We start from the raw sequence: 25,046 nt of genomic DNA, 5'->3' as shown, positions 1-25,046 counted from the left end.
AGGACACTAGAACTTTTAATTTCCATTCAAATACACCCTCTCCCGGTCTTCTAAGACCATTATTTTGATTCAATCACCACTGAAAAAATATTATAAACAAGCATCCATGATCTATCTTGTGTCAAAAATAGCAAAATTCCTCATTTTTGTATATGGGAGCTTGAAACCTATACAGTAGGATTTTCTGGTACACTGAATCTGATGATGTGATTTTCACAAGGATTCCTTTACTTTTATGGGGTGTTTCACCCTGTTTCCAAAGTCAGGCGAATTTTTTCATGCTCTTAACTTTTGATGTGCAACACTTAATTTGATAAAATTTATATTTTGAATCAGTATTATAAGCTGATTCTCTTGATCTATCTAATAATATCGAAATTTTATTTTTTAGAGTTTCAGTTACTATTGAGCCGAGTCACTCCTTACTTACAGTTCGTTACCACAAACTGTTTGATTTACCCCGGACAATATCCATAACATCTCCATAAATACAATTGAGTTGGCAAAGAGAGAGCAGGACATAAGACGAATTTCGTAAAGGAATTCTAGCAAATTCTCCCTGTGTAGAGTTTCCCTTGGAAAATTCACGCACTGAAAACTTCCCTCCCCAAGGAAAATTATCCCCGTTGGAAATCCCACCAGCAGAAAATTTGCCCCCTCCCCCATCAGAAAAATGTATGCATACTTCCCAATAACAAATACTATATGCATACAATGGGCAAATTTTGTAACTTAAAAAACTTCCCCAGGGGCTGTGGGGGGTCATGATATCTCCAAAGGCATAGTTACGCGGCATTTTAACTATGTTGAACAAAATGGATATCTCAATATTTTGATTGGACAGTTGTGAGAAAAAGGGTTGGGGATGAGACCTAGTTACCCTCCAATTTTTTGGTTACTTAAAAAGGGAACTAGAACTTTCAATTTTATTTAAGAACGTTCTTATTCGTAATAAATATACATAAATTACGAATTAACTTGCGTAACAAACTTCTATATTCTTATATTTGTATTACATACATGAGGGGGTTCACCCCCTTGTCAATACCTTGCTATTTACGCTAAAGTTCGAATTTTTTTTCCGATTCTTTAAGAATGACCCCTGAATCATAAAGAGTTTAGTTAGAATAAATAGCTCTTCTGAAAGTACTAAAATAAATCTTTAGCTTAAAGAGCGACGTATTAATGAGGAGGTCGAACATCCTCATATACGAAATAATTTTCGTCCGTTTTAAGTTTTAATAAGGCTCCTTACTTTCATTTGAAAAAAACTTGTTTTCTTATTCAATTTCTGACTGTTTTTTAATAATACTGAGGAGTCCGGCACCCCCTTCATGGAAAATTTTCTTGCCCCATTAAAAATTACTCCAGTGAAACATCCGCCCACCTAATTTACTCCCCCCAACCCCTTCATCAGAAAAATCCCCCTGAAAACGTCTGTACACTTCCCAATAACCAATACTGTATGGAAAAAATGGGCAAAGTTCACAACTTTCAGCCATTCCCCCCTGAGATTGCGGGGGATTGAGTTATCCTCAAAGACTTAGTTATCAGATTTTCAACTATACTGAACAAAATGACAATCTCAAAATTTTGATCGGAGAAAAAATGAGCCTAGTTGCCCTACAATTTTTTGGTTACTTAAAAAAGGCATTAGAGCTTTTAATTTCCGTTATAATGAGCCCTCTCACGATATTCTAGGAACCCTGGGTCGATACAATCCACAATGGGAAGAAAAAAAATACGCAACCGTGATCTTTCGTCTGGCAAAAATAGAAAATTCCACATTTTTGCAGATAGGAGATTGAAACTTCTGCAGTGGGGTTCTCTGATACGCTGAATCTGATGGTATGGTTTAATTAATATTTTATCACTTTTAGGGGGGTTCACTTTTAGGGGGTGTTTCCACCTTTTTTTGAAAATAAGGCAAATCTTTTCAGGATCGTAACTTTTGATAGATAACGCTAAACTGATGGAATTTACATATTTGAAATCAGCATAAGAATCCAATTCTTTTGATGTATATATTGGCATCAAAGTTCCATTTTTTATAGTTCCGACTGCTATTGAGCCGGATCGCTCCTTACTTATAGTTCGTTACCATGAGCTGTTTGAAATGTGGAATTTTGTAACGTTAAAAATTTATAACGAACAGAAATTATTTCGTATATGAGGGAATAGTCCTCTCCGCAATCCCTCTTTACACTAAAGAAAGAATTTGTTATCCTAATTTCTAAAGAACGACTCCTGAAACACAAGCACTGTTTATTTGGAACAACAATCAAGGTATTGAGGAGGAGGAAACCCCCCTCATATACGGAATAATTAGTATTCCTTTTAGGTTTTAATGATGCTCCATACTTTCAGCTGATTTTTTTATTTAACAAACAAATACAAAGTAGAAACAATAGGAAAAATCTTTTCAAGACACTGGAAATCAGCTCTGTGAATATTTCGGCCCTATGTCCAAGGGCCGTCTTCAGCACAATACGAGAGCAAGAGAGAATATATATATATATATATATATATATATATATATATATATATATATATATATATATATATATATACATATATATAAACTTACATTAAATTGTGAGAATTAAAACTAAATAATTTATTTTTAAACTTTTTTTAAAAAACAGCCCTAGCATCCTTACTTCAACAAAGTTCAACCAGGACTGACAAAAGAATGAAGTGAGAATATAAATTCATTCAAACTAAAGAGAACAAAGTGATTAAGTGCAATTTCTCAGATCCAAAAGCATGGTTGGCTCTGAGAACTTGCACTTAATCACTTTGTTCTCTTTAGTTTGAACGAATTTATATTCTCACTTCATTCTTTTTGTAAGTCCTGGTTGAACTTCCTTGAAGTAAGGATGATTACTTCGTTGAAGTAAGGATGAAGTAAGTAGTGATTTTCGTTCACCACTGTGAATATAGGTCTTATCCTCATTTTAAACAATTAAGAGCACAATCAATTGTTTCTAACCGGGTGGGGGTTAAATTAAAAAAAAAAAACAGAAACTAAATGATGCAGAAGATATTCTAAATGATGGTGGAAATCATTAATATTTCTTGGAGACCCAAGTTTGAAGGGCCCTGTGTATTTTCTAATTGAAGTTGATTTATTGCTGACCTAACCAGTTGCGAAACATGCCTAATAGGGACAAAGAACTAGGACTAAGGGACTAAGGTGCTAAGAAGTGTTCAGATACAAAATTCGTATCCTCAGAATAAAATGATTGAATCTCTCAAATTTATCTTTCTGACTTTTTTTATGTTTATAAAAAAAAAGGAAATGCCATCTGGTAGCAGTTGTAAAGATTATTTTATTTACTTTGTATTTATTAAATTAACAAAAAAAACTAAATAAAGTTTTTCAAAGACCCAAAATTTACAGTATTTGAATGTAGCATACTATTTAAACAAAATACATTTTTGGAGAGTTTCTAATCAGTTGCTTAGGTGATGCAATTTACTTACTTTTCCTAAAAGTACTGAATTTTATTATTTAGCCAAATTGATTTTTGCGATAAATTTGCTGTCCATACAGTTTCTTCAATTTTGTTTTTTATCTACATTTGCAAAGAAACAAGAACCAGTCCCATAGTCAAAAGCTCCGTGACAGTACTTCGATTACAGACACGCACGTAGTAAAATTCTTTTGGAAGGGGGCTGCAATAAAAAATAGTTTTATACGATTGTTCAAATAAAAAGGTCCAATTTCAAAGAAATTTAGAATTTGAAGGGGGATGGCCCCCATGGGCACAACTCTGTTCCAGTATCCAAAAAACTCCCGGGTGTCCCAGATTTCCTTCAAATTAAAATTGGGCTCCCCAAAAGTTAGCGTACACTAAAATTAGTGATTTTAAAATTAGTGATTTTAAAATTAGTGATGTTTAAAAATTAGTGAATTAGTAGAATTAGTGATATTTTACGTTTACGTTTATGTATTTGAGAACATTATGTTCAGAGAGATTTCACAGAAATTAATTTTCGTTTGCTAAAACCCTGAAAAATTCTGAGATTGAAGATGAACTGCTCAGAGGGAAACAAAGCAGATTATAAGAAATTAAGATTTGTTGGGAGTCAAGCCCTCCCTCCAATAAATTCAAAAAAGAACAAATTCTTCAAAGGCCCTTTGAACAAACTGTTCACAGGGAAATTATTCTATTTTGAAGAATAAATGGCAATAAAATAACATGAAACTGCCCAAAATGAAAAATGAAACATTCAATCGTAACAGAGCCGTGCCCAGATTTTTTAGGGAAAGGTTGGGGGGGTCAAAAGTAATTTTATTCGGGGTTTCACAAAAAAAAATGCACGAAAAACTTGTTTGTATTCATTTTTTTTACGTTTTTACGATTTGGACAAAGATTTTTGGGGGGAGGTTGAACTCCCTAACTCCACCTGGATACGGTCTTGAATTGTAACGCGGTCAGGTGATTTGAATAATCTCTCCGTGGGAGATAACACTGCCGACAGTATGAATAATTTCAATCGCTTATGAGAACAATCAAACAATAAAATCCGAATAGGCAATTTGTGGCAAACACCTAACCAAATTTATGCGGATCCATCAAAGAATTCTTTCACTTTATATTCCAAATTTGGTGCTTTTAACGTATTCAGAATTACAATAAAGCATCAGCCAGTTCTACAAAACTGGCACAAATTAAAATTTGACTACAAAATGACTTTTAAGGAACCAAAATGGTTTTGACTGTGTATGGTGGCTGATTTAGGCGAAAAAACTAGACGAAAAATGTCAAGAATTGTATCAAAGACAAAAAAGATCCATATCCCATACTTCCGTGTTAAAAATGTGCTTTAATTTCATTGGTAAATTATTGTCACGTCAACTGTCACTTGCCTTGCCAATCACATAACTCATTAAACATATTTCAGAAAAGTGAGCTAAATTACCACACCTTTTTACCCTTTACAGTATTTATCTATTAGTGATTGGTGTTTCAAAATTTTTGCCAACGATAGAAAATAAAACCTGATGGAATTTTTTGGTTTTTGTGCGAAACCTTAAGTGACCAAGACGAGTGAAAAGTATTTTTATAAAACAAACTCGTTTTCTTCGTGGTCAAGAATATTCTCAGGAGGGTCTAAGAGCCTCAACCCTCAGAAATGCCTCATTTTCCTGGGACTCTCATATCCAGATTATCAAATAAAAAGTATGTTTATATTGTTTTCCCCCCTCCACCCATAGAAAACCAAATCATACGTACATGTCTGTCTCTGGTCGTATTATAAAGCCATAAAAACCTTTGAATTTCCCATATTTAATTTCAGCTAGTATTATGCTTGTGGCCTAGGAAGCCCATATAGCCGGGGAAAAGGTACTAGGAATTCTTCCTCTTAAGGTAATTAGGTGCTGTTAGTGCTGCAACCATAATAAGCTTTACACCCTAGTAGCAGGGCCATAGCTCCAGCATTTCCATTAAGGATAGAAAGAGGGGTCTACATTTGCAGAGGCAATGGGCTTGGGCTATATAAAAAAATTCTACGAATTATTGGAGGGGTGGACAACTGACCCCTTGCCCCCTCCCAAATGACGCCACTGCCAAGTAGAAATAATTCGATTATCTGCCAACTTACTAAGTAGCGTTGCGGAGGCCATACAATTTTAAAGGATTTTGAAGTGGCTTGTAGGCCCACCACTTCATGAGCTATGGTACGAAACTTGAGATCAGAAAGACTGCTCTTAAATTTTTGGGTAATATTTCGATTTAACACATAAGTTTCTCCACTCAATCTACGAGAACGTAAATGAATTTGACTTGACTTGACAATTTGAGAGTGACAATTTGACTTGTTTTTTTGTTTTTTTTTACATGGGATTAAAATCTGAAGTTGCCAACTCTTCAAAAATCCAAAATGATAAAATGAGAGTATGTTCTTAAAGAAAAAGAAAAAGGGAAAAAAATGATGACACTATCATTAAAGACAGTTTCACATAGGCTTTATTCATAAAACCTAGCTTACAAGACCAATCTATGCTATTAGATTTTATTTGCACACGATTTATACAGGCTACTTCTTTACTACTTTGCCTGAAAACCAGGGGCATCAGGTCATAAAATGTATTGGACAGTCAAATGCAATTTTCTAATTCTATAGGGGGGGATTTTGTATATTATCTTAGTTTTTTTCCAGAAAGAATACAAAAAAGGCATGTTTTTACCAAAATACGAAAAAGGCGTTTTCCAAATTCTAGATGGGGTGCAAAAAATATAGGAGAAGAGACCTCCCTTAAACTGAATTATCTGCTAAAAACACATGACGCAACCCAAACTTTGTTTTTATTTCAAAAACTTCAAAACCTCTGCATTTACAACTTAAGGCTACATTACTTTATCTCAAAACTTGACATCTGTCGCTCTTGTGTTTTGAAGGCAAAACAGTCTGATTCTTTGTCAGACTGTTTTCGCCTCACTCTTTATGCTAAAGCTTGACTCTTTTTCTCAACTTTACTTTTTAAAACATTAAAACACTTTTGAGTAGAGCCGGGCGTTGAGGAGGAAAAGCCCCTTTCATATACGGAGTAATTTCTGTTCGTTTTAAGTTTTAATGTTGCTCCTTACTTTCATTAAAAAAAAAAACTGTTTTTTTTTCTATTTAATTTCTGGAGGTTTTCGAATTAATGCATGTTTTAATCTTGGCTCTCTGCACATAAATAATTAAAACAAAATTTGCATATTAATCTTTTTTAGGTAGGTAGGTAATTTTATTCAAAAAACAATACAATAAACTTTCATTCATCAGCTAACAAAAAAATAGGCCGCAATGGCCTGTAAGCATAGCTGACATCAAATACGATCCATTTCTTTAAAATATTTCACTTACATCAAAAAGAAAAATAAATAAGATAAATAAACTACAAAAAAAGAAAAAACACAAAAAAAGAAAACAAAACAAACACTAATGGTCAATTTAACAAAATGGGGGGAGATACCCCTCTCTCAATCTGAAATACTCAATATTACTAATTGTTCAGAAGATGGGCAATTGTAATCAATTACAATTATCGGAAAATTTTGAGAAAAAGGAGTGAAGGAGGCAGCCAAGTTCCCCTCTAATTTTTTGATTACTTAAAAAGGCAAGTCGAACTTTTAATTTTTACAAACGTTTTCATTGGTAAAAATTATACGTAACTTACGAATTAACTTACGTAACAAACTTCTATATTCGTATGTTTTTATTGCGTATATGCGGGGGTTCAACCCTCGTCGATACCTCGCTTTTTACACTAAAGCTTAGATGTTCCATTTAAGCTTTAGTGACTTTGAGCTTAAAGCTTTAGAACTTAAATCACACTCTGAATCACAAAGGAAGTAGAATAAATAGTTGAAATTACTAAAAATACTTTAGCGTAAAGAGTGAGGTATAACGAGGAGGTAAACCCCTCATATGCGTAATAATTTTTGTTCGTTTTAAGTTTTAATGCTGCTCCTTTCTTTCAGTAGAAAAAACTTTTCAGTATTTATTTTTTCATTGTTTTTTTCAAATAATACTAGAAAATCCCGCGCCCTCTTCATTGAAATTCTCTTCCCCCATGAAAATTTCCTCCATGGAAATATCCTACCGCGTAACCCCCCCTCAACTTTCCCCCTAAACCAAAAAGATCTCCCTGAAAACGCCTGTACACCTCCCAGTAACCATTACTATATGTAAACACAGGTCAAAGTTTGTAACTTGCAGCCCCTCCCACGGGGATTGCAGGGGAGTAAGTCGTCCCTAAAGACATAGTTATCAGGTTTGTCGACTATGGTGAATAAAATGGCTATCTCAGAATTTTGATCAGGTGACTTTTGGGAAAAAATGAGTGTGGGAGGGGGCCTAGGTGCCCTCCAATTTTTTTGGTAACTTAAAAAGGGCACTAGAACTTTTCATTTCTGTTAGAATGAGCCCTCTCGCGACATTCTGGGACCACTCAGTCGATACGACCACCCCTGGGAAAAAAACAAACAAAAAAACAAACAAATAAACACGCATCCGTGATCTGTCTTCTGGCAAAAAATGCGAAGTTCCTCATTTTTGTAGATAGGAGCTTGAAATTTCTACAATAAGGTTCTCTGACACGCTGAATCTGATGGTGTGATTTTCGTTCAAATTGTATGAGTTTTAGGGGGTGGATCTCCCTATTTTCTAAAATGAGGCAAATTTTCTCAGGCTCGTAACTATCGATGGGTATAATATTGATGAAACTTATATATTTAAAATCAGCATTAATATGCAATTCTTTTGATGTAACTATTGGCATCAAAATTGCATTTTTTAGAGTTTCAGTTACTATTGAGCCGGGTCGCTCCTTACAACAGTTCGTTTCCACGAACTGTTTGATAACCCAATGATTACCCCATAAGAGTTTTACCTATAATTGCAACACTGTACATTGCATCACACTACTCTTTACAACTCGTATGCAACTTTTTGGCCCTGAAATATATCGAAAACGTATGAAAGGAGGGCCAAATAGCACAACTATGTGGTACCTACGTATGAAGATAAAAAACCACGATTCTTGCTAACACGTCGCTCTTTCTGATATTAAATAAAAAAAAACTAATTTTTTTAGCTGAAAGTAAGGAGCGACATTAAAACTTAAAACGAACAGAAATTACTCCGTATATGAAATGAGTTGTCCCCTCCGCAATCCCTCGCTCTTTACGCTAAAGCTTTTAATTGTTTTAAAAAGTAGAATTTTGGCAAAGAGTCAAACTTTAGCGTAAAGAGCTAGGGATTGCGGAGGGGACAACTCATTTCATATACGGAGTAATTTCTGTTCGTTTTAAGTTTTAATGTCGCTCCTTACTTTCAGCTAAAAAAATTAGTTTTTTTTTATTTAATTTCTGAACGTTTTTGAATTAATGCATGTTTGGTTTTGGCTCTCCGCACATAAATTATTAAAATGAAATTTGTATATTAATTCTTTTTTTGGCTAAATGGCTTTCTCTTAGTTTTGATTAGACGATTTTGAGAAATAAGGGGTGGAGAAGGAAGCCTAGTTGCCCTCCAATTTTTCGGTTACTTAAAAAGCAACTAGAACTTTTAATTTTTAACGAACGTTTTTATTAGTAAAAAATATACGTAACTTAAGAATTAACTTACGTAACAAACTTTCATAACCTTATATTTTTATTATGTATACGAGGGGGTTTGTACCCTCGTTAATACCTCGCTCTTTACACTAAATCGTAAGTTTTGTCCCAATTCTTTAAGAATGACCCCTGAATCAGAAAGGCCGTAGAATAAATAGTTGAAATTACTAAAAATACTTTAGCATAAAGAGCAAGGTATTTACCTCCTCCTAAATACCTCGCTATTTATGCTAAAGTATTTTTAGAACCCCTTATATGCGTAATAATCTCTGTTCGTTTTAAGTTTCAATGCTACTTCTTCCTTTCATTTGAAAAAACGTTTTCATGTTTATTTTTCATTGTTTTCTTATAGTATGCTAGAGAATCCTGCGCCCTTGTCATTGAATTTTTCTTCCCCCATGACAGATTCCTCCAAGGAAAGATCTTCCAACATAGCCCCCTCTCCTCAGCCCCACTTCCAAACAAAATAAAATCCCCCTGAAAACGTCTGTACACTTCCCAATAACCATTAATTGGGTTTTCGAATATGCTGAACAAAATGGCTATCTCAAAATTTTGATCCGTTGACTTTGGGAAAAAATGAGCTTGGGAGGGGGCCTAGATGCCCTCCAATTTTTTGGTCACTTAAAAAGGGCACTAGAACTTTTCATTTCAGTTAGAATGATCCCTCTTGCGACATTCCAGGACCATTTGGTCGATACGATGACCCCTGGGAAAAAAAAAACAACAAACAAACAAATAAACACGCACCCGTGATTTGTCTTCTGGCAAAAAATACAAAATTCCACATTTTTTTAGATAGGAGCTTGAAACTTTTACAGTATGGTTCTCTGATACGCTGAATCTGATGGTTTAATTTTCGTTAAGATCCTACGACTTTTAGGGGGTGTTTCCCCCTATTTTCCTAAATAAGGCAAATTTTCTCAGGCTCGTAACTTTTGATGGGTAAGACTAAACTTGATGAAACTTATATATTTAAACTCAGCATTAAAATGCGATTCTTTTGATGTAGGTATTGATATCAAAATTCAATTTTTTAGAGTTTTGGTTACTATTGAGCCGGGTCGCTCCTTACTACAGTTCGTTACCACGAACTGTTTGAAAGAAAAAAATCCCAGATACTGAGACTGAAACTTGCTGTTGCCAGGACAGTAAAGTTCATTTTTTTTTCCTTTTTTTGGCTAATGTCACTTGGGCTGTATGTTTCTTCCTATCGAATTTCAAGTAAATTCGAAAACACTAACGTGGAAAAGATAGCTAAAAAGTTTAAGGTAGAGGGATGGAGACTGTTGGAACAATATTTGTTCAAGAGATGGTTTACCTCGCGAATATGTTTTGCGCAGAAATAAAAAATAATGCGCATTATCCAACTTAGGGAATATCCTTAAGGGTTAAAAAGTAAATTGTATCTCTATTAGTTCAAATTAGTTTCTTACCGACGGCCAACTTTTTAAAATCAGTAGTGAAAAAAGAAATCACCAATGCAACAGCACATACACAGAAACAAACTCCAACCCCACAACCGAACATAAAAATATAAACTATAAGAAATAATAAATATTAAATAATATATAAAATATAAAAAAGTATATGTAACAAAGAAAGACAGAAGGAGAAAGGAAGACTGTTTTCCTGCTTTAGTAATTAATATAAATAAGTACTTGAACGAAAACCCTACTCATCCATCCAATTACATAGGTCAAACAGTATAACCATACACAATCAACCGCAAAGAATAGTTCATGGACAAGCAGTCGTGTCGTAAGTATAAGTCGTCGTATACGAATATTTAAAACTGTATATCAAACAAATAGTTCAAAGGCTACCACCCAGCACAAGGGCTCATCAGGAGAATACACACTTGCAACACAAAGGGCTCGTGAAAGCAGGTCTGAACACTTTTGGACCCTTTAGAAAATGCTCCTTTTTGGAGTTGTAAATGTTCACATTAAACGCTCTAAAAACTATTTTGGTGATTGGGCCACAGATTGGTCACTTATCGCATTTTTTTTCTTCTCTGCCTAAGGTCAACCAAAGTCAAGGCAAAAAAGGCAAATTATGTGTTAAAATGCATTCCACAGATATTTCACATCATAGACTTCATAACACGAATTAAACACTCAATAGAAAATGAGTTTTGATCAAGATTTAAGAATTGATTGAAGCACTCGTCAATCGAATGACAAAATTGATTGATCAAGCGGTTTGGCTTTTACTTTATTCGCGTTATTAGTAGACACAAGAAGATAAGAAGAGGCCACGCCTTACGCTTCTTTCGGACCAAAACCATTTCCAAATCTGTAAGAGGGAATTCCATCGACAGTGAGACGAATAAGTAAAAAAGGACGATGTCAAAAATTGAAAGAACTTCAATGTCGTTATTATTCATAATCTTATTCGTGCTAGTGCGCAAAAATGAATGGCACTTGTCAAGTAAGACAGGCAACTACCAGTTAAGCCAGGGCTTAATAAGCTTTACGTACCCTCAAATGACATTTTTGTTTTCCAAAAGTAGAGTTTACTAGTTTACGAAACTATAATTTGGCAAACATAACTACCAGTTAAAACTAAAAGTCTTCAAATACTTGAGTGACGCGCCGTACTGTAGAGGCCGATCAAGAAAATCAGGAATTCTGTAAAGACGGTTTGATTTGTAATCTTGACTTTCGGATCTAAAGTGAGACCCACCCAAAGTTAAATGGATGTGAGTTAATCGGTAAAACATTCAAAGGTTGTCTTTGTCCAGTCAGGAGGTCGCCACACAATTACTCAAGTACTGTTTTGTCTAAACGGTTTTTATACTGATGCATCGATAAGATATAAATAAGATCTCTTATCTCTTTTATTGCACTATTGTAAATTATATCATATCAGCACCTGATTGGACAAGACAGGGTTTACTGCCCTTTTGGGTTGTCAACTTTTTTCTCTTCCTATTTTGTTTTCAATAAATTTTAACCTTTTTTTGCAGTCTAAATGACCTTTTTTTACGCATTCTAGTTTATATGTAAAACATAATTATACTCACTTACAGCAGTAAAGGGCTCTTATTTAGTTTGAAAAGTGAGTAAGCTGAATTTGAAATTGTACCAAAGAAAAAAACCAAGATTTTCCAGCTGAGACCTCTTAAAAATCGAAAAATCAGTTTAATGAAATTTTTTTTTAGTGCAACAGAAATTGTTTCAGGTGCTGAGGCAGCTCAAAAATTTCAAGACTTCGTAGAATTTGTTTAATTGTTGCCTCAACATTATACTCTAAAAGGGATTCGGAAACAGGGTCTACAATAATAACTCTAAAAGCAATCCGAATAAAAAAAATTTCATTTGTTTGGTTTGACCGTTTAATCGTATCCGCTTTTTTTTCAAAGGAAATTAGACATTCACTGTCAGTCCTCATCCACTGACGATATTTTTCTGCTTTTGAAAGTTAAGCTTTCTCTTAATCTCGACTTTTTCAGGAGAATTTGGTCGAGCAACAGCTTACCGTTCACCGGACTTAACCATTTCTAAAACCAACCCACCCGAAATGCACCCGACCTGCCTCTTGAGCCTAAAAACAAAGAATGAAAAACGTTTCAATTCTTTGAAAATTCTTACAAGTTTGAGCAAAAGAGTTCACAACATTCAAAATATTCAGAAAGTAGGTATATCAAAGGTATTCTTTAGGACCAAAACATTATTTCCCCCTTTTTTGTCCATTTGTAAAACGCGGTTTTTTAAAAGTTTTTTTTTATAAAGTATGTATTTTGCCAAAAGAGTATAAATTAAAGAGTTCCTCTTTCTAACTCAAAGAAACGCACAAGCAATAGTTGAAAAGTAGTTTACCTGAAGCGAGGGCACTTTTGATCATTCGTAAATTCTTAAGGTTGACCCGCATAGGAGCAAAATCGAGACGTAAAAGGGGTAATCCAGATAACGAGCCAATGTGGTTGGTTAGGAATATTCTTGTGTCTCGAAGTCGCGGGTACCCTAGTAACAAAAAACAGGTTTTTAGAAAGATGTTAAGATGTAATTCAGAATAGTGGGAGCAGTCTGACTAATAATGTATATAGCCTAAATTGGCAATTCTGCCAACAATTTTTTTCTGTGATAAAAATACGTTTTAAAAAGAAGCTATCCAAATGTAATTGTAAATAGAATGATTAGACTGGCTTATAAAATATATAGCCTAAGTTTTTTTTTTAACACTTGAACGTTCTTGTTGTTCTTAGGGGATATTAATTTAAAAAAAACAAGTTTTTTCAACTGAAAATAAGGAGCAACATTAAAATACTTAAAACGAACAAAAATTTTTACGTATGTGAAGTGGGTTGCCCTCTCCTTAACATCTCGCTCTTTACGCTAAAGTTTTATAGTACTTTTACAAAAGCTCCTTATTTTTCTAATTAAACGACTCTTGTGTTTCAGGAGTCGTTCTTAAAGAATTGGGAAAAAACTCAAACTTTAGCGTAAAAACCAAGGTGTTGAAGAGGGGATAACCCCCTTCTTATGCGTAATAGTTTCTGTTCGCTTTAAATTTTAATGTAGCTCCTTACTTTCAGTTGAAAAAAATTGTTTTTCTCTTTAATATCACCTAACGTGATACGAACGTTCATTTTAAGAACGTTCTTAAAGTGAGAACGTTCACTCTTGAATAGAACGTTCTATTTTCAGTTACATTTGAACAGCTTCTTTCTAAAGCGTGTTTTGTCACCGAAAAAAAAATAAAAGTTTTTCCAACTGAAAGTAAGGAGCAACATTAAAACTTAAAACGGACAGAAATTAGTACGTATAGGAAGGGGATTATTTCTGATCATTTTTTAATTAATTCCAGGAGATCTTACCCCGCCTTTACAGAGAAATCCCCCTCCCTACAGTAAAATTAAGAGGAAAAGAGAAAGCAAGACATAAAAATAATTTTGTATAGGAATTCTGGCAAATTCCCCCAGTATAAAACATTCCAAGACAAGTTTGACCCCCTGCAAACCACCTTCCCTATAAAATTATTCCCAATGCAAAATCCCAGAGAGAAAATCCCCCCCCCCTAAAGAATGAATGCATACTTCCCAATAACAAATACTTTGGGTAAACAATAGGCAAATTTTATAACTTAAAGACCATTCACCTGGGGCTCTCGGGAGGGGGAGGTCTTGTTATTTGCAAAGGCATAGTTAATAGGCCTTTAAATTATGATAAACAAAACGGATATCTTAAAATTTTGATCGTATGATTTTTCAAACGGTTCGTGGTAACGAACTGTAGTAAGGAGCGACCCGGCTCAATAGTAACCGAACCTTTAAAAAATATCATTTTGATACCAACAGTTATATCAAACGAATCGTATTTTTATGTTTATTCTAAATATATAAGTTGCATCAAGTTTTGTTATACCCATCAAAAGCTACGAGATGAGAAAATTGGCCTCACTTTAGAAAATAGGGGGAAACACCCCCTAAAAGTCATTGAATCTTAACGAAAAATGCGGAATTCTGTTTTTTTTTGCCAGAAGACAGATCATGGATGCGTGTTTATTTGTTTGTTTTTTTATTATTATTATTATTTTGTCCCAGGGGTGATCGTATCGACCCAGTGGTCCTAGAATGTTGCAAGAGGGCTCATTTTAACGGAAGTTAAAAGTTCTAGTGCCCTTTTTAAGTGACGAAGAGAATTAAAGGGAAAATAGGCCCCCTCCTACGCTCATGTTTTCTCAAAATCACAGGATCAAAATTTTGAGATAGTCATTCTGTTCATCATAGTCTACAAACCTAATAATTATCTTTCAGGACGACTTAATTCCTCAGAGTCCGCAAATGAGGGGCTGCAAGTTATAAACTTTGACCATTTTCAGGCGTTTTCAGGGGGGCTTTTCACGTTAAGGGGGTGGAGGTGGGGGATTTGGTAGCGTGGGAGGATCTTTTCATGGAGGAATGTATCATGAAGAACAACATTTATCATGTAAGGAACAACATTAAAACCTAAAACGAACATAAATTATTACGTATATAAGGGATTTCGTCTCCTCCACAATACCTCACTCTTTACGCTAAAGTATTTTTAGTAATTTCAACGATTTATTTTACGCCTTTGATATTCAGGGGTCATTCCTAAAGAATTGGGAAAAACATCAAACTTTGGTGTAAAGAGCGAGTTATTGATGAGGGGTGAACCCCCTCATATACGTGATAAAAATATACAAATATAGAAGTTCGTTACGTAAGTTAATTCGTAAGTTATGTGTATTTATTACTAATAAAAACGCTCGTAAAAGAAAATTAAAAGTTCTAGTTGCCTTTTTAAGTAACCAATAATTGGAATCCCACTAGGTGTCCTCTCCCACCCCCTTTTATTTTATCAAAATCGTCCGATGAACACTATGAGAAAGCCATTTATCCAAAAACAAATTATATACTAATTTAGTTTTAATTATTCATGTGCGGTGAGCACATGAATAATCCCCTCCTCAACGCCTACCTCTTTACGCTAAAGTTTTATATTCTTTTAAGAAGTAGAACTGTGACAAAGAGGCAAACTTTAACGTAAAGAGTGAGGCGTTGAGGAGGGACAACCCCTTTCATATACGGAGTAATTTCTGTTCGTTTTAAATTTTAACGTCACTCCTTACTTACCGTTAAAAAACTTGTTTCTTTAATTTAATTTCTGTCAGAGGTCAGGCCTTAAAAAAGAAAAAATAATGCCGCAGCACTTACTTTTTTGGCTCCCTGAAAACCTGAAGTGCTTTTTCCCCATGCCCTCTAATAAAACGACGTCTGTATAAGTGTCAACTCGATCCCCCAACCATGAGATAAAACATGGCCGGCATCCCAAAATTAGAGGACATTGTTCTTGAATATTGCCTGTTCGGCTATTTTTATTGCAAAAATACAAAAAAAAACAAGTCTGCCCCCCTGTAAAAATTATGAAATACATTTTTCCCTCCCCCTAAATTCTCTTACAAAACTCCACTGTTCAAGCTTCGGATACCCACTGTATAACATCGAATGTTTGTTTTCAGACCTGAAGATTAGTGATTGGCCGGGAGTTAATGACACAACTAACCGCATAGGTAGATGCCATAGAAAAGCTCGGTAAAAACCTGAAATTAGCAGTTAAAGAATTGTTTATGAGATTATGATCCTAGAATCTGCCTCATCTGAATATCAAGATAGATACAAGCATTACACGCAAGACGCACCAGGCATGTACGTGTACGAAAAAATAATAGCTAAAAAAATAATAGCTTGTTTAAATATTAGTTTAAAAATAAACTAATAGCTTGGGAATCCAGGAAGACTCAACTGTTACAGAAAGTTTCATAGGTTCCAAAGGATTACTCATATTTAGTTGCTTTCATAAAACGGAACCCGGCCCAGTGTCAGCTGAACGTCAAAATAGGCAGTTAACTTTTTGAACAAAATGTTGCTAAATGCTGTATTCAAAATCTATGGGGAAAAAAGTGAATCTGACACCTCCATTGAATTGTACCAGTTAAATATACAGAAGCCTCTGACCAATGTCTAACAAGTCTGTAACAATGGGGTTTTTTTTAGTGTATTTCCGCTACTTTTTTGAAAATCAGGAAAATTTTCTCAGGCTCTTAGTTTTTGATGGGTTACATTAAACTTAATGAATTTTGTGTATTTGGAATATGCACAAAAAATTTGTATGGAATAACTGATATTAAAATTTCATTTGTTTTTAATTTCAATTACTATTGGGCCGAGTCACTATTTGTAGTTCGTTGCCAATTACTGTTAGAAACCGAAAAATATAAGTAGTGAAAGATGTTTTCTGGAACATGGTCGAGGCTTATTATCTGAGGTTCCATTGAAAATTTTCACTAAAACATTTTCTTTGGGGTCATTAACGTTTCTTTCACGTATACTATGGCATTTTGCACCGCGTAGTATCTAGGGACTCTGGGTTTATTTGTGTGAACTATTGAATAGTAGAATAGTATTGAACTATAGAATTTATAGTAACATCAAGTTCTTTTATTAGGTTTATATTATTTGTGTTGCGGAGCAACACTACTGCTTTCGTAGTTTTTTTTTTTTTTTTTTTTTTTCACCGTGATCAGCGACCTGTAGCTCCGAAGTGGTAAGAGTTAAAAATTTGAGATTTTTCAGAGGGAAGGGAAACGTGAAACAGAGTAAAAAAGTTCCAGAGAAGTTCCTAAAATTTCTAACAGTTTTCCATAAAAAAAAATAAAACCGTTTTTTTCTTAGAAACTCTGCGTTCGATGTTTGGCGTCAAGTTAAGACGACCCTAGCTTCGGAAATAAACTTGTTAGGAATACAGTTATGCTGAACTCATGTAGAAATTTCATTTGTCTCTTCGAGAACCGGAGCACAAAATTCCGTAGCTCTTACAGATTTCCCGGAAATAATTCCGGAAAAGTCCATCTCGTTCCGATTTTTTTTGGAATTTTTCTCAAATTTTCGATTTTGATGTTTCTTATATTTTTATCGAGTAGTGCTATGAATAGTATGCAAGAAGAAGTGAAGTGTTCTATATACCAAGTTGCTTCGTTCTCTAAGAAATAATTTCCGAAGTTTCGACGTTCTAGAGGTAACTTCTGTTCTGGACCAGCTAGAATTTTTTTTCCAACGCGGTTCGACAGGTCTCGATCTCCTAACAACTGGAGCTTACAATAGTTTCTCCGAAATAAAATTCCTTCTTTGGGTTTTTCTATTTGGAAGTTTTGTCATGCCCTCGGGGCAATTTAAATTTTTTGGTGAATTTGGTTTGTTTTATATTTTCCTAGTTTAGACCATCAAAAGTTAAGCAGAAAACTATAAGACGTTATTTCCGTATCTCTTTCAGATTTCCCGGAAATAATTCCCGAAATGTGCGTCTCGAAACATAATACTTCGAATTGGCGTCAAGTTAAGACGGCGCTAGTTTCGGAAGTAAACGTTTTAGAGATAAAATAATTATAAACTCATATAGAACTTTTATTGATGTTTTCAAGAACTGAAGCATGAAATTTACAGATTTCCCGGAAATAATTCCGGAAAAGTCAATCTCGTTCCGATTTTTTGAAATTTTCTTAGATTTTCGATTTTGATGTCTATTTTATTTTTATCGAGTAGTGCTATGAAAGTTATGCAAGAAGAAGTGAAGTGTTCTTTATACCAAGTTGCTTCGTTCTCTTAGAAATAATTTCCGAAGTTTCGACGTTCTAGAGGTAACTTCGGTTCTGGGCCAGCTAGAATTTTTTTTTCTCGTTTATTTCTGGACCAGCTAAACATTTTACCAAACTCAGTTTAGTAGGAGCTCGAAATAAAACCATATCAAAGATGCTTCAAGATAACAATCGAAGCCGCATTAGAAAAATGTCCTCTGAAGGACATAATGGAAACTGTTGCTCCGCAACTGTGTCCCGTAGGGCACAGTTGCACGTGTTGCTCCGCAACTGTGCCCTAAGGAACAGGGCACAGTTGCTGCAACACTTCCCGTTGCACAGGCAACGGAGGTCTAGTTATACTTAGTGTGGAACTGTTGATAATTTGAAATTATACATTTTTGCAGGATTGTTATTATCAAATTATCGGTCAATACGGTCATTTTAAAAATGGTGCAGCTCATGGAGGGAAAATTCCCCCCAAATAACACTTATTTTATTTCTGAGGTTAAAAAGAATTCGAAAAAGCACAAACAGGAAATAACATAAAAACGCAAAACAGTATAAAAACAGAAAATATCCTTGACTAGACCTGTAAAAAATATTCAAGATTGAAGGTCAGGTCAATATAAACTGGAAGGAGACTAGTATGTGATATAAACATCATGAAAAGTAACAGGATTGCTGGTGAAAATTACACTAAAAACAGTGCCTTCAATTCACGAAAATTAGAGGTAATGTATTTTTCAAAATATAAGTGAGGGCATTTTATTCAAGTTTTTAAATAAAGAAGTAAAAAAATAAAATTTTTCAATTGAAATACCCAAAACAGAAGATATTTAAGAATCTAAATAAGGGAAATCTAAGAGAGCAAATGTCACTTGGATCTGCTTAATGATTTTTTTATAAGTGTAAGGGTGCAAAATTATACGTATTTTGAACAGTGTCAGTGTGGTCTCAATTTCGAAATATCTACGAAATTTAAAATATAAAATAAAATCACCCTAACAATCAAAACGAATAGACAGAACTAATGAAAATAAACAATTTTTAACGTATATAATGAGATGAATACCTGGAAAACTAAGCAATTCATGACTGAAGATTTATTCAGCTAAAATTTATATTTTTCAATGTTATAGTCATAAAATTAAAATTATTAAATTATATTTGGTTTTCAGCGAAACTCAAATGACGCAATAGTCCTTAGAAGGCTTAGGGGGGGTGCTCGTTAGGTCTACACCTGAAGTAGCAAATTCTGTATGTTTTATGTTTGACTTCTTTATTGCAGAAGCGATAATTTCTGGTCATCTGCTATACGCCCTCTTGGTTGATATCAAAGGGGCATTTGATAACATTTTTCATGCATCTGCACTGCTCGCTTTAATCCATGCTGGATCGCCCCTAGCTGTCATTCGAGTCCTTCGCTCTTGGTATTCTGGATTAAAGATCCGTATTTGTCCGAGCTCGTCTTCATCTCAGTCCAAATTAATTCAAGTGGGTAGAGGAATTAGACAAGGAGGAATTATTTCTCCTTATCTATTCAATTCATGTATAGCTACTGTCGTTAATTCTCTTTCTTGCTCTTTTGCTTCATTATTCTTTCCTTTATATTTATATTGTAGCCTACTCCTCATTTTTTGAGGGAAATAAAAAAATGAATAAAAATTATTCATATTAATTTCTTCTCGTTTTAGGATTTAGATAACTTGGAAGACCACACTGCCTTTGACCGCTTTACTGCTTTTGAGTTTTACTGCTGATGATGGACACTGTATATGCGTCCGAAATATTCAGTTAAAAATTTTATATTTTTTTTCTGTCGATTAAAAGATTTCATCCCTATTTCAAACGGTTACATTTTCATTCTAGGATTTATTTATTGATGTATATCAGTATCTACTATCTTAGTGTTTTGTCATGTTTTTTTTAATTTGTTTATTTTCGTTATTATTTATTCAATGGTCAACTATGTAGTTAGAATTTTGTTTGGTGGAGGGGGGCCGTACTTTTTCTGGAGGGGGGTAACAAAAACTTTTAAAACGCATAGAAATTTTTTCTCATACATTTTTGTTACGTTCTTACGATTAAGACAAAAGGTTCAGGTGTGGAGGGTTTCAAACCCAGAAATCCCCCCTTTCTGGATATGGCCCTGTTATGGATAGTAATTTCTGGTTATTTTGAGGTTGAATCATTCCGGAAATGAATTACTGCTCGCTCATGTTTTAAGAACACTCTTTATTTTTTTTAAACCTTCTGTTTCGTTTTTTATTATTATTAATTACTCTTCTTCTTTGATTTCCTGAGCATTTCTTTTGGTTATATTCAATATTGTTTCGTTGTATTAGAAATTATGGTTCAGAACGATTCTTGAACTAAGTTTACGATTCGGCAGCAACCTACAGGTAATATTTTGTTGAATATTATTCAACCTCCCCCTCAATATACACTGAAAGTTTCAACATAACATAGTTAATCGTTCCCGAGATATTGCAAGTACTGCCAGTAGGAATCTCCCACCTGAATACACATAGTGTATTTTTATTTGGTTCAACATGCTTCTCAATATTCCCTGAAGTTTCAACTTAATACGGTAGGTGTTTCTAATATATTGTAGAAATGCCCTTTTGGCAACATGGATACACATATGATTTAGTCTTTTGACTTAGTTCAAACTTGATTTAGTTCAACAGCTTTCTCAACAATCTTTGAAAGTTTGAACTTAATACTCGGAGCCATCCTGAGATGTTGCAGATAAGCCCTTTTAACAACCTGGACTCATATACTCTTTTGATTCGATTCAACATGCCCAGAAGTATTCACTTAAAATTTCAACTAAATAGCCGTAGCTGTTCCTGAGATCCAGTTTTGAGGATCCGTCCTTTTGAAAAATTTAATGCACATAGTTTCTTTTGATTTAGTCCAACATCCCCGTCAGGATTTCCTAAGAGATTCAGCTAGATAAGGTAATCAAGCCGTTCCTGAGACTTTTTTGACAACCTTGATAAACATACTGTCATTTGTTTGAGTTGTACATCACTCACAGTAATCTCTGAAAGTTTCAACTTGATAACCTCAGTCGTTCCTCAAATTTTTCAGGTATGTCTTCTGACAACCATGATACTCAATTTGTCTTTTGATTTAGTTCAACATCACTATTGACTTTCATTGAAAGTTTAAACTTAATAACGTTAGCCGTTCCTAAAATATTTCACAAGCTACCCCATTCCGTTGTAAAACATAGGTTCAAACTATTACCAATTTGCATTAAAGACGGATCCTGCCTCAGGGGCAGGGGGAGGGGGGTCAAGTCAGCTGTGATGGTATTTTCCTGTGCCGTCTGAGTATTTTGAACAAAATAGTTAGTTCAAAATATGATCAAACTATCCTTGGAGGTTAGGGGGGGGGGGGGAGTCCAAAAGACAAAAGCAGCTGGTCACCTTTCAATTGCTTTTTACTCCTAAAAAGGCAATAGAAGTTTCAATCTCTAATCTAATAAGCCCCCTTCGAAGTTAAGACGACCACCCCTTCCATTTGAAGAAGTTCTGGAAAAAATAAATAAATAACACATGAAAGGCTTTTGGCTCTTTACTAATTACTATAGCCAACGCTAGAGTATTGCTTCTCATAAGGGAAGAAAAATACGTTGTTCATTACTTTTCTCTGTTTTCCTTCCTTTTCTCTCTTCAAAGGGAATTTTGCCAGACATATGGGTCATTTATAAAATGCATACCGGTAAAAATACAAGTCACTATCAAAGATTCCAAATGTCAGATTATATGATGGCTTTTCGGCATAAATTACGCTGTTTTTTCAAAATATATTGTTTTTTTTCATTTCAGGTTTGCTTGTGACTTATTATTTTACGGACGGAATCACCATCTGAGTAGAGGTTCATGCCGCAAAAACCCCATGTTTTTTCATATGAAATTATATGACGGCTTTTAAACTTGGATTACGCTGTTGATTCAAAACATGATATTTTTTTTGTTTGTAACTGAGTTTCATTAAGAAAAAAAGGGGTAATGCCTTTGTCCTAAATAAGAAAATAGACATGTGAAATAAAAGATAAGGAATTGTAGTAGATCTTCTTCCTGTTTTTCAGAAACTTTTGAACTTATGCAACATTTCACTTTGTTCTCTGTCATTATTTTTTCCAATTCATATACAAATTTATTCTACATGTTCATCATATGTTATTTTTTACGAATAGCTGAAATATACGAATTTCCGTGTTTTATTTCTAGTAGATACAGTATTGTTGCCAGTTTAACTGTTCAAGACAGGCATCTGTCCAGCAAGGTGGTACTTCAAGGGTGTTCCCTCTTTTTCATTTCGAGGTTGAACGTTTCTTTCAGCATATTTAATTTTAACTTGCCTATTTTTTGCTTTTTCCAAGTTTTTCTCCCAGAAATTTTGTCCTGCCCAGAAAAAATGTCAGACCCTAAATATGCTCTAGTTAAGTAACTTGGTTGATATTCCAGAAAGAATAATTCCTAAAGATGGGCAAAATATTTGAAAATAAAAGAATTTACGGTAAATACTAAAAATATTGATTTATAATTTGAGGAGGCAAGACCCTATGATCACTTCCAGCACCAGGGCCTGGCTGGCTGATGGCAAACTCCAAAGGTATTATATGACATTTTTGGAAAATTTATGTATACATCCCTTTCCTTAAACCATGCAAACTATATCAGTTTCTTGAATATGTAATCTCATATCTCGTAAAGTACATCATTTGCCGGGTCTTTTGAATTTTCTTTAACTGCATTATATCCAAGGCCATATCCAGGAAAGAGAGTACCAAGTTTGAATCCCCCCCCCTGAGAATTATGTTTCTGATTCGTAAAAAGTGACAAAATGCACACGAGCAAATTATTTATTTGTTTTGCAAAGTTTTCTTCCCGAAAAACCCCGAGCCCCCCGAAAAAGCACCCCTTCCTGATCTAAAATTTTGTATGCAGTTTTCTTCCCGATAAACCCCGAGCCCCCCGAAAAAGCACCCCTTCCTGATCTAAAATTTTGTATGCACTCTTGAATATATCCTTGAAGAAATTGCTGGCAAATGGAGCATTTGAAAAAAAAAATTCGTTTTGACGCCTATGAATAAAAGTGATTTTTTTTTAACTAATGCTGGTTTTTTGCCGAAATAATAATTTTTGGTTTTCTCCTCTCCTGAATACTTTGTATAGGGTAACATACAACCTTCTAAACCACCACAATTGGGTCTAAGCCCCACGGTAATATAGAAATTGTCATTTCAAGACTAGCTGAAAATCCTGTATTGTATTTTTATTGAAAAACCGTCGCATGGTGGTACTAGGGTTTGCCTTTTAAAATTACAACCCATTCTTTACAATGGTATTTTGTATTGACGTACTTTCTTTTTTTTTTACTGTTGATGAGTTTCTTGCCTAAGCTTTGAAGGGCTAAAAACTTTTGCAAGGGAAGAGGGTTTGATGTACCTGAATCATTCATGTTTCAGCCCATGTGCAAAAAAGTTCACCTACTGAAGTTTATTTTGGGAAGGCTTTTGCGTAACCACATGGAGGTCTTCTGGCCGTTTTCTACATCAGACAATTCCCGTGTCCTTGCATTATTTACCTAAATTTATTTTGTAGAGTTTTTCTATCGAACTTTCCCCCTGCCGTCCCTTAAAAAAAATCTCGGTTCCAAAACGAATTTCTAAACATATATCATGGGAGAAAGACACGTTGTAGCTAATAAAGTGAATCCGCCCATACTCTCTTTCCTATCAGGATATTTTCCCAGATCTTCTGTGAAATACGAGTCGAGTTGCGTCCTGAATAGATCAAGAAACTTTCAAAGATGATTAATAAAGGAAGAGTTTGAAACACATACCAGGACACTTCCTATACTCTCCATCATCCACAATAAAAACTTGGCTGTCATCCCCAATAAATCCTTTGAAATATCTTTTGACTTTAACTTGCATTACTTTTTTAGTTTTACTTGAAAACACAAACGGCTCTTTGAAAAATGCATCGTTAACAGAGAGGCTTCTGAAGCTTTCTATAAAGCCAGTTATTACAACCGGAGAAATATTGTCATTCACTTCAAATTCTCTGTAACAAATTTGACCTCTTTTCTTCCGCAGTCTTGATGCATCTATAGAAAATATTGATAAACACAGTATTAGTAAAATATTTCTAGTCGTCATTTCCATAGTTATATCAGTCTTGGCTAAAAATTTGTATCACTTCGATGTTTATCGTATTAAAGGACCAGGTCCAATCGTAGTCTTCGATTTTATTGGATTGTAGGACCAGGTCCAATTGAAGAATTCGATCTCATGCTACTTTGTATGTCACTTCACTACTAAGGTACCTTAATGATTGTTCAAGTATACGCGTGCCGCCTTGCTGTAGGCGGGGCAAAAATGGATCTTTTTAAGTTACTTCAGCCGCGAATCTGAAGTCTTTGCGGTTCGAGCTTCAGGCCACCCCAGGATCTTTACAGGGGGTGACAAGCATAAATAGTAATCAAAGGGTAAATAAAATGACAGTTTTATTAGTTTGAACGGAATGTAAGAAAATTTATATGAATAGCAGCTTATTAAAGAATCATTGAAATAGATAAAATGGTTGACGTGCGAACTAAAGTGAAAATGTGTCGCATTGACGTTTCCTAATAAAATTTGGTATTTTATATCGTGTATATTTTTATCTCATTCAAATCTAAAAGTCGGCATTATAAATTTAAAAATAGTTAAAGTTAGTTAAAATTTAGTAAAAGAAAGTTAGTAAAAAACAGTTAGCTAAAAAGCATAAATTTAAAAATATCAAATTTAAAAGTATCAAACAG

General features: G+C 34.4%; 1 protein-coding gene across 1 annotated transcript in view; it reads right to left on the bottom strand.

The window, feature by feature from the left end:
- Nucleotides 1-24,562, bottom strand: part of LOC136025458 (agrin-like) — a 214,702-nt gene extending 190,140 nt beyond the window's left edge. The window contains exons 1-2 of the mRNA XM_065701490.1: nucleotides 24,084-24,562; nucleotides 12,916-13,084 (exon numbers count right to left, since the gene is read on the bottom strand). The gene's annotated coding sequence lies outside the window, so the exon portion shown is untranslated. The remainder of the gene's footprint in view (nucleotides 1-12,915; nucleotides 13,085-24,083) is intronic.
- Between the last annotated feature and the right edge of the window lie 484 nt (nucleotides 24,563-25,046).

This window comes from Artemia franciscana, chromosome 3 (genome assembly GCF_032884065.1).
Source record: "Artemia franciscana chromosome 3, ASM3288406v1, whole genome shotgun sequence".
Lineage (NCBI taxonomy): Eukaryota > Metazoa > Arthropoda > Branchiopoda > Anostraca > Artemiidae > Artemia > Artemia franciscana.
The sequence above is the reverse complement of the archived record's forward strand: the minus strand, read 5'-3'. Positions and strand labels throughout refer to the sequence as shown.